Genomic DNA, 18,223 nt, shown 5'->3' with positions numbered 1-18,223 from the left:
GTTATATCAGTTTATAAACTACAGCTCCTCATACCGTATATATTCTCGTATATAAGCAGACCCGAATATAAGCCGAGGCCCCTAATTTCACCCCCAAAACCCAGGAAAAGTTATTGTCTCGACTATAAGCCTAGGGTGGGAAATACATCATCCCCCCATGTCATCATCCCCCCTGTCATCATCCAGACCCCTGTCATTAACACCCCATCATCATCACCGTCATCATCCCCCCATCATCATCACTGCCTGTCATCATCCTTCCCCTTCATTCCCCCTTCATCATCACCCTGTCATCATCCCCCCTTCATCATCCCCCCTTCATCATCACCGCCTGTCATCATCCCCCTGTCATCATCCCTCCTTCATCATCGCCCCCTTCATCATCACCGCCTGTCATCATCCCCCCGTCCTCATCCAGACCACTGTCATCACTAACCCCCCTTCATCATCACCTGTCAATCCCTTCATCAGTGGTCTTCAACCGGACCTCCAGATGTTGACATTCATGTTGATGTTGACAGGGACATTCATGCGCAGGGACGGATGTCCATGTGCATCGTCAAGGCAATGTCACTAGTCTGGGGCAGGCCCGGAGAGGAGAAGAGGGCCTCCCGGTGAAGATGGACAGCCCGGAATGACTAACCCTCCCCACCGAACGGTCCCTGCAGCATAGATGGCACGGAACAGCTCACCCTTCCTCCCCACCGAGGGGAGGTGAGTAGAAAACTAAAGGGGGGTCTGGATGATGACAAAGGCTGCAGTGGTCTTTAACCAGCAGACCTCCAGGTGTTTCAAAACTACAACTCCCAGCATGCCTGGACAGCCGATGGCTGTCCGGGCATGCTGGGAGTTGTAGTTTTGCAACATCTGGAGGTCCAGAGGTTGAAGACCACTGAGAAAGGATACACAGGCGGAGAGTTCTCTCTAGTATAAGCCGAGGGAGGCATTTTCAGCACGAAAAATCGTGCTGAAAAACTCGGCTTATACTCGAGTATATAAGGTACTCTTACTCATACTTATGTTAAGGCTTATATAATGTTAATTATAGAATATTAAATGTGATGTACAATCCATGAATTAGAATCTTAAAGGATTGTATCTCTTTTATGCTATGTTTACCTTGTGGCAAAGGTCACAAAGTAAGTACAATGAGGGGCAATTTGTTTTTTCTGGCACAGAAACAGACAACGAATTTGGAAGCCTTGCTTTTAAAAACAAGTGTTTGCTCCTGAATGTTGCTCCTTTCTGATTTAAATAATACATTTTTTCACCTAGATTCACTGTATAGTTTTCCAGATTTTCCTAATGGCCCCTAAGAATTCTAGTTTATTCCACCATGCATGACTGAACTTTTACTCTTTGATAAATTAGTTTACAAGACATTATCGGTGTATGGAAAAAGTTCCTAACATTAAAGGAAACCAGGAGAAGGAGAGTAGAAAAAGCGGGGGTTCTAGACGAGCGCTAATGCTGGAATAAAAGGATTCGGAACACCAATAAAGCACAGGACAGTTTATTGTGGTTTAGAACAATCGGACAACGCGTTTTGGCACCAGCATGTGCCTTCTTCAGGTCCATAAAACAAATGATTCCGGCGTCCTGAAGCTTATGATGTGCTGTGGTGGCGCCACCACAGCACATCATAGGCTTCAGGACGCCGGAATAATTTGTTTTATGGTCCTGAAGAAGGCACATGCTGGTGCCAAAACGCGTTGTCCGATTGTTATAAACCACAATAAACTGTCCTGTGCTTTATTGGCGTTGTGAATCCTTTTATTCCAGCAGTAGCACTTGTCTAGAACCCTCATTTTTCTACTCTCCTTTTCCTGGTTTCATTATTTCCGTACCCCTTTGCGGTTACAGACAGGGGGTCTCGAGCAGCACAACTGCCGCTACTATCTTCCACTTCACACTCGCCAGGTGAGGTGCTGTCACCGTTGAAACCTCAGCGGGACATCACACCACCCAGAGTGCAGTGGTTCCTGACAACTCCACCACGCCCCCATTATCCACGAGAGAGCGCCCCAACCTTTTTTTTACTGCTTCTTTATAACATTAAAGGAGAAAGGCCCACAACAATTGAAAATACATTGTCCTAAAAGTGTCCTTGTCACAGTCATAAGTTTTGATCAGTCGAGGTCTCAGTGTTATCAGGAGAACAAATGGGGAGCGGCTTGCTTCACTTTCAAGCTTGAAGCTATCTATGTCATGAGGCCCCATGAAAAGTCTATGGGGCAACAGGAAAGAGATCGCTTCATCTTCCTCCCTACTCATTGGATTGGTGGAGGTCTCAGCTGTGAGCCCCTGACAATCAAAACTTTTGACATGTCTCTGTAACATAGTTTTTAAAGTGTGTCAAAGTTTTTTTTTGGTAAATGAGAAGGACACTTACAGACCTACCTACACTCAAAACCTAAAAATTCACTCCTGACAATAGTTAACCAAGTTATGACTAAAATCATACTCACAGGGGTCTAGAAAGTTGAGATATGAGTTTGATTGGGTCCCACTTAGGCTAGGACCAGACTGACATTGAGCTTCTCTAAAGGGAGCTTTGTTGCTGAACCTGTTTAAAGGACTGGTGTTGAGCGGAGAAAGAAATACTGCATGTCCTGTTAAATAGACCCCATTCAAGTCAGTGAAATCTGTAGGAACCTAGTGGACCCCAGCAGCAATGTGAACGAGCCCTTAGCTGTTGTGCAAATGAGAAATATATATATATTTCTTAGCCTGGTAAGCCTTTATTTTGTCATCCTAAAAAAGTCACTGGAATATATTGTACAATGTTTTCTTCCGTTTCACCAGCAGGCTAGACCAAACACAAATTTTAACCAATTGGACGAACTATAACTATACATTATACAGACAAATTCTTCAAAAAATCACCTCTTTGAAAAGACAACCTCCTTACCCATACCAGATTTTCTGTGATGTTTTCCAATCCACCATACATATTGCATTGTTGTTGTTCTCTTTGAGAAGACCACCCATTATACAAGACCACTTGTCATAAAATGTGCATTTTGCATATATTTGTGCTTTCAAGCTGTCATTGGGTAATATCCTTCATTTTGGATTATCAGCTTGTCCTACACACATTCCTTCAACCGGAAAGCACATTTAGAATGACTCCTTATCACTATTCACAAGATAAGTATGTCTAAAATAAGCAGCATGTGCCTTTAAAATATTCTAAATATGCACTTCCCCAGCCAGGATAGCTACAAGAAGCTCTAAAACAACAGAATTAACTCAAGTGAATTGTACTGAACTGGACATCTGCTCTTTTACTGCAGCCTTAAAATGCTAATCTCCCTACATGGACTGTGGCTGTGTCTATCCAAATACGTCTGCATTCAAAAAGATAGACCACAGAAATAAAAGGATTGGAGAGTGCCCCCACTCAAATGCGAATTATAGAACCACCATCACCAGCAAACAGAATAGCAATTTATTTACTGTGTGTCAATAGTCTATTCAGATCTGCCGGTACAATTATTAGTGGATCAGCACCTAGCACTGCTTTATTGAAGGTTGACAAACAAGTAATAACAGATGTAGTCATATACATTTTAGTCCTTTTTGGATGTTACAGTACATACAACTGGCCATACATGACCAATGACACCAGGTGAAGGACGAATAATCTTTCTGAGAACATTCTTCCTACTTGATCAAAAGATCTTTCCTGAAGGAAACCCCTTCGTCCGACTATTGGCCCAAAACTTTAAACCAACTTCTTTTCAGCCAAAAAATTCCTTTGTTTAATTTTACCCGACAAAAAAGCTTTAGTGTAATGTGTATGTATGTACCTTGAAGAGTCATCAAACTATATTTTTCTTAATAACTCAGATTATATCTCCTAACTACTCCTAACACCCCTCCTGCCCTTAAAAAAAATTTCCGAGCTTCTTTAAAAAGCTCTCTATCATACCTTTCCCCTTCTCATATTGTGTGAGCTCCCAGCAGAAGGAAGTGGGCGTTCCCCAGAAGGCACAACATCACTGAAGCCTGCGAGAGCTGTGCCTCACCATGCCCCACACGCACTTCCTGAGCTTGGTCTCCTGACAGGCTGGTAGGAGACCAAGCTAACTGTTTGAATTGTGGCTGGGAACGGAACAGAGCCACCTAGTGGCTTTTTTATTCAATCACATCAAAAACATATAAAGGTTGAGAATTTTAACAGCAAGTAAATAGCAAGTGTCTTATAATAACATAAGGAACAATAAATTTAAAGTTTAGATTGGTGAAAAGTACTCTTTAAGGCAAATAAATATCATTGGATGCTACAAAGTATACTAGCAATATGCCAAGTATAGTATTATGAAAAATGCATTTCAGATTGATATGGGGGCTGTAAGTAGGCAGCTGGTAAAATGGTGGATGAGAGGTATGTATGGCTTCTTGCTTCAGTGACTCAAGACTGAAGTTTAGGTCCAGGTTTTGGGAGTGACTGAAGGTTTTGTTGATTAAGTCACTTGGAGCCCTGAACCTGATCAGACAGGTGTGTGAGCACTGCCAAAAAGCAGCAGAGATGAGTTGCTCTGAGTCAGATCAGCTTGTTTGTGGTATGATACATAGTGAAACACTGCACCAAAAAGACTGACTTCGGGACTGAACGCGTCACGTTTTGGGTGAGAAGCTCAGAAGTTCATGTAAAGATATGAAGGACGTTTAAAGGGGTTATCCAGGAAAAAACTTTTTTTATATATCAACTGGCTCCAGAAAGTTAAACAGATTTGTAAATTACTTCTATAAAAAAAAATCTTAATCCTTTCATTACTTATGAGTTGCTGAAGTTGAGTTGTTCTTTTCTGTCTAAGTGCTCTCTAATGACACCTGTCTCGGGAACCGCCCAGTTTAGAAGCAAATCCCCATAGCAAACCTCTTCTACTCTGTGCAGTTCCCGAGACAAGCAGAGATGTCAGCAGAGAGCACTGTTGCCAGACAGAAAACAACAACTCAACTTCAGCAGCTGATAATTATTGAAAGGATTAAGATTTTTTTAATAGAAATCATTTACAAATCTGTTTAACTCTCTGGAGCCGGCGATTTTTCCTGGAATACCCCTTTAAGTTTCTGTTATACCACATGCTGCAAGAGGAACTTATTTCTGTATGTGAAATATTACAATAAACGCAAGACTACTGAACGGCATATAACAACAATTTTTACTATCTGTCTTTATATACAATGATACATGAAATAAGACAGTTGAATTAGCCCAAATCTTACTAAAATAAAATTCCATTGCAGAATACTATAAACAGGCAGGTATATATTAGAGACAGATAAATAAAATAAAATAATAATGATAGATAGATAGATCGCAAGATAGATAGATGTCAGTCTAAAAAACCTAACCACATAAGTAAAATATTTCCCTAAATATTAAAATATTCTTTTTTCCTTCTTTCCTTGAAGTTGTATTATTCGTACAAAGAGATACAGTATGTTTGAGTGAAGATGCGGTGAGTTAGCTGCAGTTCTACAGTAAGTAGACAAATGACGTGTTGCGATATTGCAATAAGTTGTCAAGTAAAAAACTCCGACCTGCTATAAAAACTATCATCATCAGTACAGTATTTTCAGTAATAGCATCTTTAAATAAGATATAGAAAAATAATTGTTTAAAGTGTATATATATATATATATATATATATATATATATATATATAGGGGGACATGTATCATTATTTGTGTATGGTAGAAGCAATTTACCCCTTTTCCCGAATTCTAAATTATGTGCAGAAGCACTAAATTTATCAATCAAGCACAATGAGCTTCATAAATTGCGGGTAAATATAGTAATCTCCTCAATCCACTCTTTGGAAAATAGAATCGATGATTTAGAGCATCTTGCTACGTTAAGTCGAAGATGGCTTATATTTGCGCAAAAAAACAGCTCTTGCGGCAACATTTTTGGTGTAATAAAAAAGTACTCAGTTAATAAATCCATGCGTACTATAGATGTCACTCCAAGGTACCCTGATTCAGCCACATCTTGGGGACATCCTCTACCAAAACGTGCGCAAAAAAATTGCGCAAAAAAAGGGCTTGCGCAAAATTTTGCGCAAAAAAATACACACAAAACAGGGGTAAAATCTTTGATACATGTCCCCCACAGTGTATATGTATATATATATAGATAATATAATGATAAAGGAGCACCGTGACAAGGCTTCAAGCTATAGTATATCAGTGCAGGTGCTCAGCCGGCTCCAACCTCGACCACAGGTACAATGAACAGCAAATATACATATATATATATATATATATATATATATATATATATATATATATATATTATTCCTATCATTCAGTAATCACTCGTTTAGTGTATATGAACACGTTTGGAGTTGTTCTTTAGCCGAATACACTAAGAACCAAGTACAAGGTATTGTTATTTGCCAAGTGGGACAATGATATACTGTCCCATGATGAGAGTTTTTTCTTTTAGCCCCCCCCCCCCCCAATGTACAGCGCAATCTTAAATATTCACATGAAAGACACCTACCTGTTCAGACCCATCATATTCTTGTGTTTTTGTAGAGAGACTAGGAACACTGTGTGCTGTGCCCTGCCCATGTCTATAGAGCAGACTGCTAACTCAGCACCAGCCCATCCAGACTGGGCAACTAGAACCCGTCTCCAATCATCTCATGTAATCCCCATCTCAGTGACTGTACACAATGCAGCCCTGACAGCTCCTTGTTATTATTCCTTCACACCGAGTGTGAACTAGCAGCGTGCACGCTCACCATGGTCATCTTGATAAAGGATGGATGGGGGCCATTGTTTTCGTAACCAACCAGGGAGCCTCAGGGTGCTACAAAACTACAACTCCCAGCATGCCCGGACAGCCGAAGGCTGTCCGGGCATGCTGTGAGTTGTAGTTTTGCAACACCTGGAGGCACCCTGGTTGGGAAACACTGGCGTAACCAGTGCAAGGCCCAGCAAACTGACCCCCCACCAATCTAAAAACTGCTTGTGCTGTAAGGATGATGGATAAGATGACAGAGAATGGAAATCACGTGGATATTGAAGGGGTATTCAGGACTACACAAAAATAGCGACTGTTTTTCCAGAAAAAGCATCACACTTGTCCTCAGTTTGTGTGTGGTATTGCAATTTAATTCAATTAAAGGGGTTATCCAGGAAAAACTTTTTTTTATATATAGATATATATATCTATATCAACTGGCTCCAGAAAGTTAAACAGATTTATAAATTATAAACGTGGAAAGGCAGGAAAAGGAGAGGGCACACAAAAGGGTTACTTCACCTGTAGTAGAGATACAGTGTAGTATCCGTGGCCTATAACAACGTCTCCTGCGGGGTGCACATATGAAATGTATGAAGTATCAATATATGCAATAAAGAAAGCACGTACATGCACTCACCGCTAGGTGGAGACAGGACGGTGTGGGAGTCTCAGCATCGGCGCAGGTAGATGGGCGCTCGGAGGTTACACCGGCTGTTTCACACGTGAATGCGTGCTTCTTCCGGCCTCCAGAGGCCTCCGAGCGCCCATCTACCTGCGCCGATGCTGAGACCCAGCTTTCCGTGAACCGGACTCCCACACTGAACTGTCTCCGCCGAGCGGTGAGTGCACGTACGTGCTTTATTTATTGCATAGATTTATAAATTACTTCTATTACAAAATCTTAATCCTTCCAATAATTATCAGCTACTGAAGTTGAGTTGTTTTTTTCTGTCCGGCAACAGCGCTCTCTGGCTCCAGAAAGTTAAACAGATATATATATATATATATATATATATATATATATATATATATTTTACTGGATAACCCCTTTAAAGGGGTTCTCCGGTGCTTAAACATCTTATCCCCTATCCAAAGGATAGGGGATAAGATGCCTGATCGCGGATAAGAGTCCCGCCGTTGGGGACCCCGGGATCATGCACGCGGCACCCCGTTTGTAATCAGTCGCCGGGACTGATTACCGGCGACCACAGGGCAGGTGGCGTGTGACGTCACGCCTGCGCCCCCGTGTGACGTCACGCTCCGCCGCTCAATGCAATCCTACAGGAGGGGGTGTGATAGCTATCACGCCCCCTCCCGTAGGCTTGCATTGCGGGGCGGAGCGTGACGTTATGCCTGCACCGGCATGTGACGTCACGCTCTGCCCTCCCTGCAGTCGCCCATAATCAGACCCGGAGCGAACACGCTCCGGGGACTGATTACAAATGGGGTGCCGCGTGCATGATCCCGGGGTCCCCAACGGCGGGACTCCCACGATCAGGCATCTTATCCCCTATCCTTTGGATAGGGGATAAGATGTTTAAGCACCGGAGAACCCCTTTAAAGTGAAATGAGCCAAGTTGTAATATTTCACAACCTCAGGACAGGTATCCCACTGTTTTTGAAAGAAAACAATGGTTTTTCGAATCCTGGAGAATCCCTTTTAACCCACTCCAAAGTATATTTAGATCACACGTTGGTAGACGGTTTCAGCAAAATTTGGTGACTTTTTGCCCTTTTCTGCTTTACTCACTAAAGGGGCTTATGGCGACCTGTAGTTGGAATCTATGCCAGCTCGGAGCTGGTGTAGATTTCAGTGAGGGTGCATGACGTTCACCTCTACATACATCCACCATGCCTGTGCACTGGCAAGAGAATTATTTAGACCGGTGCGAGAGATGCTTATCTTGCTATATCACCCCCCTCCCCCTAAATTGAGGCCAATGGGTTGTAACGCAGGGATGTACAGAAGTTTTAAGCCAGATGATTCCTTAACATCCCATAACATCCAGACCGTCACCGCTGGCCAGGAAAGTTGCTCTCCATCCCCGTCAACACGTCGCTGCGCACACCGCTCCTATTGGACGGCGTGCGTGGCGACGTGATGACGAAGGAGAGTGACAGCCATGCAGCGGAGCCTGAAGAGGATGGTCCGGAATGTCAGGGACAGGTGAGTGACACTCGCCGGACCACAAAGGGCACATTAAACAGCAGCTGAAGCAGTCTGTGCTGCTGAATAGCCGTTTATGCGATGGCCCCGACATACAAAAGCATTGTATATTGATGCAGCCTTCAACATGCGATGGCATCTGAGAGGCCATCGTATGTTGAAATTATCATAGGTCGGGCCATTGTAAGTCGGGGGATCACTGTACAATTTACATAATGGCCAGAAATAGTGCTTCTCCTCATGTACACACAGGGCAGCTTATCCTGAAAAGTCATCTAAAATGACAGGTAAGGTATTCTTTAAAGGGAACCAAGCATCAGATTTTACCATATATAACAAGTGCCATGCGTTATATATGGTAAAACCTTCATCCTCACCATCCTTCATCCTCACCATCCTCACCATCCTTTATTCGCGAATATCGCATATTCGCGAATTCGCGAATATAGCACTATATATCCGTAATTACGAATATTTTTTTTAATTTTTTTTTCACAGTACACATCACAGTGATCATCCCTCTCTGCTTCCAGCTTGTGTGGTGTAAAGAAGGCTCTAATACTACTGTGCGAATTTTCGCATATGCGAAAGTTTGCATATGTTAATTTTCGCATATGCAAACTTTCGCTTATGCTAATTTTGTATATGCTAATTTTCGCATATGTTAATTTTCGCAATCGCGAATTTTCGCTTGTGGCAAAATAAAACGCGAATATTACGAATATGCGAATATTCGCGAATATATGACGAATATTCGTTCATATATTCGCGAATATTCGCGAATTCGAATATGGCCTATGCCGCTCAACACTAATTGGTGAGGATATGAAGTTAGCAAGGCTCCCCTGCCAGCCCCATAAGTATTCCCCTGGGCGGGGAGCTGTACTTACCTAGTCCCAACGGCTGCGCTGTAATCACGCCCTCTCTGCGCGATTGGCAGCCCGAGTCACCGCTCTGCTCCATCTGCTTAGGGATCAGTGCGGTGACACAGGCTGTCAATCACACTGAGGGGGCGGGATTACAGCGCAGCCCACGAGACTGGGGAATTATAGCTCCCCGAGCAGGGGACTACTTACCGGGCTGGTGGGAAGCCTTACTAACTTCATATCCTCACCATCCCTGTGGGAAGGAACGTCCTCTGGGAATGGTGAGGATGAAGATGTTAACATATATAATGCATTGCCATAGTTATATATGGTAAAATCTGATACTTGGTTCCCTTTAAGTGGAAGGGGAGGATTGGGCGGTGTATCTACTCATTTCTTTAGCGTATGTTATATGCATATTTTTAACAAATGACTAGTAAGGGTATTATAATATTTTGAAGCATATTCAGGCCGTGAGGGGAACTGTAGGCAGGCCCCTATAAAAATGTCAGCCCACCTCAGGAATGCTATCTAAGTGCTTGCCAACAACTCTCAACAAACAGCGCAGTCACCAGGGGCTGGCATTACATCCATGGTTCCTTTTATGTAGGGTGTTGTATAATGCACAGGAAAACAGGCATGTGCATACATGATATCTGAAGTGTTACATACGTCAAATGTGATAATTTTGGATGGAATTATAAAAAAAACCTGAATGACTGTTGGAGCCAGCAGTGATAGAATGACAACATTTGGTCTGTGGAATAGATGGCTACAGGCTGGGAGCATCGTCCCTTACACTGAATGAAAATATCTGCTCTGACAATGGGCTGGTAATCTCTGGCGCCTCTGATGTGCCCTGTCTTGTGGAATTCTCATAGATGGCTAGGCACTCATAATAGCCGGATGAGAAGCCAGTGTGTCTGTCTAATCTGTTTGACTTTATGTGTGTCAGCCATTGACGGCAGGTCCAAACTCATGGGTACAGTATCTATTGTGCAGTTACTTGTGTAATTCTGATGTCTGCTAGAGATGTAACAAATAATGTAGATCAAACACTGTCGAGTTAAAGGGGTACTCCACCCCTAGACATCCTATCCCCTATCCAAAGTAAATGTCAGATCTTCGTGGTCCTGCCGCTGGGGACCCCCGCAATATAGCAAGCAGCACCCACCTGTAACTGATTCTGGAAACGCCCCCTCCCATAGGCTTGCATTGAGGGGGCGGAGCGTGATGTCACACGGAGGTGGAGCCGTGACATCACATTGCTTCGGCCCGCGTGATCGACAGTAATCAGACCCGGAGCAAACACGCTTCGGGGACCGATTTTAACGGGGTGTGGCATGCAAGATCACGGGGGTCCCCAGCGGCGGGACCCAAGCGATCAGCCATCTTATCCCATATCCTTTGGATAGGGGATAAGATGTCTAAGTGCCGGAGTACCCCTTTAATCCTTCCAGTGTTTATTAGCTGCTGAATACTACAGAGGAAATTCTTTTCTTTTTGGAACACAGAGCTCTCTGCTGACATCACGAGCACAGTGCTCTCTGCTGACACCTCTGTCCATTTTAAGAGAAAGTCCCCATAGCAAACATATGCTGCTCTGGTCAGTTCCTAAAATGGACAGAGATGTCAGCAGAGAGCATTGTGTTCCAAAAAGAAAAGAATTTCCTTTGCAGTACTCAGCAGCTAATAAGTACTGGAAGGATTAAGATTTTTTAATAGAAGTAATTTACAAATCTGTTTAACCAGTTGATTTAAAAAAAAAAAAAAAATGTTTTCCACCGGAGTATCCCTTTAATGTTGTTCGTCATGTTAGCCAGTCAACCTTTGTGTCTCATTTTGTAAACCTTCATGATGTTAGAGATTATTTTATAAATCATAGAAGTTCAGCAGAATACTTGGTAGGTTATATAGAAGCACCTAAGAACCAGAAGCATTGCTCTCCTCCCCATAACAACTGGTGTCTAGGTCTGATTGCAGCAAAATAGATCCAACTATGTTGTATTTTGGTCTTTGAGGAATTATGTCTGACCCAGGAATGTGGTGAAGTATTCTAAGAAGAGTATTGTGGTGGGGTCCTGTGCAGCTGTCCCTGGGCACCAGGAAGGAGACCCTTCTCCCAGCAGGCAGCTGTCCCTAGCAGATCTCCTCTTCTTCATGGAAACATCTCAGGCATGTTGCTTTATATCATGGTAGATAGTGCTGTATTATTTACACCACCCCTGCCCACTCAGATTATTACCTCTCCCCAGACTCCTGGTGTGAAATAGAGAATAGCTAGAGATGTCCCGAAATACATCCCCAGGGGAGGAACAAGGCCTGAAGTATGATGAGGTATAGGAGAGGGCTTAGTGGAGCTTAACAGAAGATAGATATAGGTTGGGCTGCAAAAAGGAAAACACAAATATATGTTCTGCAAATATGTGATGTGCTGTAGACTAAAGGTCACTTCATTTGTACATCCATTTAGTATCTATCTATCTATTATCTATTTATCTATCTCATATCTATCTATCCATTATGTATGTATCTATCTATCTATCTATCTGTCTATCTCATATCTATCTATATATTATCTATCTATCTATCTATCTATCTGTCTATCTATTATGTATGTATGTATCTATCTATCATCTATCTGTCTATCTCATATCTATCTATTATATATCTATCATCTATCTATCTATATATTATCTATCTATCTATCTATCTATCTATCTATCTATCTCATATCTATCTATCTATCTATCTATCTATCTATCTATATATTATGTATCTATCTATCTTATATCTATCTATCTATCTATATATTATGTACCTATCTATCATCTATCTATCTATCTCATATCTATCTACCTATATATTATGTATCTATCTATCTATCTATCTATATATTATGTATCTATCTATCATCTATCTATCATCTATCTATCTATCTCATATCTATCTACCTATATATTATGTATCTATCTATCTATCTATCTATATATTATGTATCTATCTATCTATTATGTATCTATCTATCATCTATCTATCTTCTATCTATCTTTATATCTCATATCTATCTATTATCTATCTATCTATCTATCTATCTATCTATCTAGCTCACATTTATCTAGCTTCAGCTTCTATCCATTCTTCCATACTAGTTCCGTGGATAGGCCTGTATATCCCATACATTATAAGCACTGGGCTGCCTATATCTTGCTGTCTCTGAACAGTGATCCATCACATTATTCTACAGCCCAATACATTGACTGTCCTAGTTGTCCTTCAATGTTGAATCCAACACATGTTTATGCCTAAGATATGAAAATTATATTGTGGGCCCCAGGGTCCAATGTATACATGGCCCCAGGTGTCCAATGTATACATACACATAAATAGTGTATATGGAATATGTTGTCATTCTATAACTAACAAAAACATACATGAGTGAATCCATACATATATCTTGTATGCATCTTTAGCTTTCAATCCTCTTTCCATACACAATCCATAAACAAGCATACTTCAGGATCCATTCAATAGAGTGATGGAAGAAACAGAGGCCGGCACTACCATAGAAAACAATGTAACTTCTCCAGTGCGCATATTAACAACAGCAGCAGAACTCAGGACTGGGACCACTATTACAAAACTTCCCGTGCTCAACCCCTTAGGCTATGTTCACACTACGGAATTCTCGCGGAATTCCACGAGCGGAACTCCGCGAGCTGAATTCCGCAGTGTGAACTTAACATTAGTGTGAATGGGTCTCCGCGAGACCTGTTCACACTGCGGAATTTCCGCGGCAGACAATTCCGCCGCTGAAATTGTCCCACGCAAAGAAAGAACATGTTCATTCTTTGCGCGGATTCCGCGAGCACTGCATAGCCGTCAATGGTGACAGCTCAGTGCCCCGCAGCCCTAGTGCCGAAAATCGACCGGTGGCGGCCGCCAGGCGGAATCTCCGCTCGCGGAATTCAGCGAGCGGAGATTCCGTAGTGTGAACGGGGCCTTAGAAAGAACAGTTCATGCCATGCAATGTAAATGAGAACAGAGGAAGCACTCACAGTTAGGAAGTAATTTCAAGTGGTGTCTTTATTCTTTAGAAGTCGGTGCGGTGCAGACACTCCATAACGCGGGATGCCAGGAGTCCGCGGACAGACCAGGTGAACAGCTGTTTTTGCGCCGAAAAGGCAGCGCTACTTCTGGCTTGGTCAGAAGTAGCGCTGCCTGTTCGGCGCTAAAACAGTTGTTCACCTGGTCTGTCCGCGGACTCCTGGTGTCCCGCGTTATGGAGTGTCTGCACCGCACCGACTTCTAAAGAATAAAGACACCACTTGAAATTACTTCCTAACCGTGAGTGCTTCCTCTGTTCTCATTTACATTGCATATTACTAGAGCCAGTATCATTAAATGATCTGCTTGAGTTATAGTTGTGATAGCCTGGGGGATGTAGAGTATGGGGAGGGTAGCTGTGCAGTAATTAAAGGGTGCTTGTTAATCCTTGCTATTCGTGACGCCAGGGTGAGGGCTCCTCAGTAACACTTGTCCTACCGCCACCCTTCCCAAGAGCGATATTACTATAGATGGTGTCAATTTCATCCATTTTTGTATATTGAAAATAGGGAAACTTACACTGTACTGCAGTTTTTTTTTTGCTCCTTTTTGCAGAGGTTTAGAGCAATGTTTCCCAGCCAATGTGCCTCCAGCTGTTGCAAAGCGACAAGTTGTAGATTTACAACAGCTGGAGGCACACTGGTTTGAAAGCAATGGTTTAGAGCAGTGGTCTTCAACCTGCGGACCTCCAGATGTTGCAAAACTACAACTCCCGGCATGCCCAGACAGCCAACGGCTGTCCGGGCATGCTGGGAGTTGTAGTTTTGCAACATCTGGAGGCCCGCAGGATGAAGACCACTGGTTTAGAGCATATCACATATTTTTCAAAATGCAGCATACTTTTTGCACGGCACGGCGTGAAAAATGCCACTCTAGCAATAATAACTAAAATTCTCGATTCAACTCAAACAATGAAAACAGAATAAAATGTAGATGACAACAATGAAATAGATAGAAACAAAAACGATGAATAAACTCCCTTGCGATGTATAAATCCAGTCATCCTATTTTCCATTAAGCTGTTCAGACTTATAATGTTTTCTTTAGATATCAAAATTGAGAAATGATCAAATATCATTAAATAATAAACAGTATATTATAAAGAGAAAACTAAAATCAGCCAAACAGCAACATTTCATCCATTGTATCTAAATGGTTTTCAATTCAGAATTAACAAACTGAACATAGACTGAAGTGTTACAGTGTTTATAAACTTAATCATAGAAATATTATATCAAAATTGAGAAATGATCAGATATAATTAAATTATCAACAGTATATTAGGCCTAAAGAGAAAACTAAAATCAGCCAAACAGCAACATTTCATTCATAGTATCTAATTGGTTCTCAATTCAAAATTAACAAACTGAACATAGACTGAAGTGTTACAGTGTTTATAAACTTAATCATAGAAATATTATATCAAAATTGAGAAATGATCAAATATCAATAAATAATAAACAGTATATTATAAAGAGAAAACTAAAATCAGCTAAACAGCAACATTTTATTCATAGTATCTAATTGGTTCTCAATTCAAAATTAACAAACTGAACATAGACTGAAGTATTACAGTGTTTATAAACTTAATCATAGAAATATTATATCAAAATTGAGAAATGATCAAATATCATTAAATAATAAACAGTATATTATAAAGAGAAAACTAAAATCAGCCAAACAGCAACATTTCATTCATAATATCTAATTGGTTCTCAATTCAGAATTAACAAACTGAACATAGACTGAAGTATTACAGTGTTTATAAACTTAATCATAGAAATATTACATTCAATGTATTAAGATATATTTCATTAACTTACAAGAAAAAGAGTCGATCCAGATCGTAGAATGTCCCCAAGTAGGGTTTCTCAGTTTCTGTGTGTCCTAGGCAGGACCTGTGTCCCTTTGAGTCTGGCTGGAGCAAGTGGCAGCTGTTTTTATCTGGGAACCTTTGCTATGTTGGGACTATGAATCTAGGGTCTATTTTTAGGGAATGGCAAGCGAGACTCTATTCATTTGAGTCAACCATTACTGTGCTGTAACTATATGAGGGTGAAACGTCACAATATAGAGATAGCTGTCAGTCATAGACCTTGGGCTGAGTCACTGCCAGACACCTTGTAAATGAAGTCACTCATCTAAATTTCTTATGCCCGGAACATAATATAAGAATCTAGAAGACACCGAAAAGTGGTGAAGTTGGGTGACTGGCCCATTTTTTAAGATTCAATATTTATGTAATAGTAAATTATTAAAATGTTAGAACACTTTATTTGTATATTAGCAAATTATTTCTAACAGAACTAAAAAAATCCCCTTCATAATACTTAGTATTATGCGTGAACCCTACATTCTGTATTACAATTTTTTATATTACAATATGGCAATTTTTTATTTTAATTGGATAAAATAGTGCAGCATGCTATGCTATATGCTATTGTGACCATCAAGGAGGGAAGAAATCTGATCGAAAAGAACAAATTTGGAGTGTTCCAGTCTAAATAATGTTTGCATTTAGGGCAGAGGATTGGTCCACCTATAAGGGAATTCCATTCTGCTGGAATGTCACAGATACTTTTCATAGTAAAACAGAAATCCTCTCCTTCCCACAGAGAGGCACAAAAGCTTGTCAGTTACTTTAACTTTAAAAGGTAGAAAACACTTTGTGATGGTGTCACCACTAAGAGCAATGATTTGCCGGTTCCTATCCAAAATGCAGGGCAGGTGCATGGACTTTGTGGGGCAGAAAAACACACCTTCATAGACTCTGGCCTACATTATTGAATTCTATTCACTGGGGTCTCCAAAACACCTTCATGCCAGCCCACTACTCTTAGGGTCTATGCACAATTTCCGCTTGCGGAATTCCACAAGCGGAAATTCAGAAGTGTGAATGGGGATGCGGAATCCCATGGGCTTTAATTTGAGGTGGAATTCCGCAAGCGGAAATTCTGCCATGTGAATAGACCCTTACAGCTGTTGTCTTGCTATGCCATGCTCTCTATCTGAAGTCACGTCTCTCCACCTTTGTCAGGCAGTTTTGGCAACACTTCATGCCTCTGGCCTAGTGTTTACTATCCATAACACAATGGACCTATGTCTGCCTTCTGGCTTCAGCCATACACTAACATTATAAAACCCTCTCCCGTCTATGGTGCTACAGTGGTAACAGACAAAAACACAGGAAAAAAACATATACAACAAAAGAGCAAAAGGGGCATAACACCAGCCTTTAATGTAAGAGACTGTAGTGTAGGTTACCTATAGTATGAATACCCTTACACTTTAACAATATCCAATTATAGGCCTGTAAGGACCCGATTAATCCAAACACTGGATTTCACCATCTTCTTCCTCTTTCTTTACTATTTAAGTCAAATATACATTCCTGATAATTGATTAATACTGGAAAAGCATACTAGGAGGCAGATCTTCTCTGGTCAAGATGAAATCCGTGGTAGACATGGAGGTATTGGAGCGTAGGTCAGGGTTGTGCTGACGAGCAGCTCCTGAGTCGACGTGAGAAGCAGAAGTCAATAGTTCTGGCCTAAGGACACCTTTTTCTATACATTCTAGGCAATTAGGTTGATACTTTGCTCCAGGGTAACTTCCTTGTTGTGACCCATAAGACCGTCTTTGGACAGAGGTGGCTGATTGGGACTCAACAATAACATGGCTGGAGTAAATCAGAATAAGAACAACTTTTCCATCAGAAATAAGTTCTCAGGTAGCTCTATGGACAGAGAAATTAACTATTCATCAATCTTAAGAGGTGGGGTACTCCAGAGGAAAAAAATATTTTTAAATTAACCCTGCTGCCAACTCTGTCCATGTCAGGAACTGTAAAGAACAGGAGCAAATATCCATAGCCAACATCTTCTGCACCAGACAGTTCCTGACATGGACAGAGGTGACAGGAGAGAGCACTGTGGCCAGACTAGAAAGAACTACACAACTTTCTCTGGAGCATACAGCAGCTGATAAATACTGGAAGGACTAAGATTTTTATTTTATTTATTAATTTACATATCTGTATAAATTTCTGTCAGCAGTTGATACAAAATTTTTTTTCCCACTGGCGTAACCCTTTAAGGGGTAATTGCACCCTTTATAAACAAAAGTATTAAGAAACCAAATGAGTTTTGTATCTTTTTTTGTTGCACCTGGATCTGACCATGATGTCTTTTCGATGGTGTCACACATGTATAGATGTTGACCATAGCATCTCTGGGTGGCTGGTCTCCTGCCTTCCTCTCAAGAACAAGCTTTTTTTTTTATGTTTTACTTCTTTTACACAATAAATCACTATACCTG

The 18,223-nt window shown here is 41.2% G+C and overlaps 1 protein-coding gene across 2 annotated transcripts in view; it reads right to left on the bottom strand.

The window, feature by feature from the left end:
• The window catches only part of LOC130273230 (xin actin-binding repeat-containing protein 1-like), a 192,070-nt gene that overhangs the window by 14,312 nt on the left and 159,535 nt on the right, over positions 1–18,223 (bottom strand). The window contains exon 1 of one of the 2 annotated variants that reach the window (XM_056519660.1): positions 12,045–12,099. The exons of the other annotated variant lie outside the window; for it this stretch is intronic. The gene's annotated coding sequence lies outside the window, so the exon portion shown is untranslated. Of the gene's footprint in view, positions 1–12,044; positions 12,100–18,223 lie in introns of those variants that run through there. 2 annotated transcript variants of the gene reach the window in all.

Source organism: Hyla sarda, chromosome 5 (genome assembly GCF_029499605.1).
Source record: "Hyla sarda isolate aHylSar1 chromosome 5, aHylSar1.hap1, whole genome shotgun sequence".
Classification (NCBI taxonomy): Eukaryota; Metazoa; Chordata; class Amphibia; order Anura; family Hylidae; genus Hyla; species Hyla sarda.
Note: the sequence above shows the minus strand (reverse complement) of the source record. Positions and strands in the feature narration are given on the sequence as shown.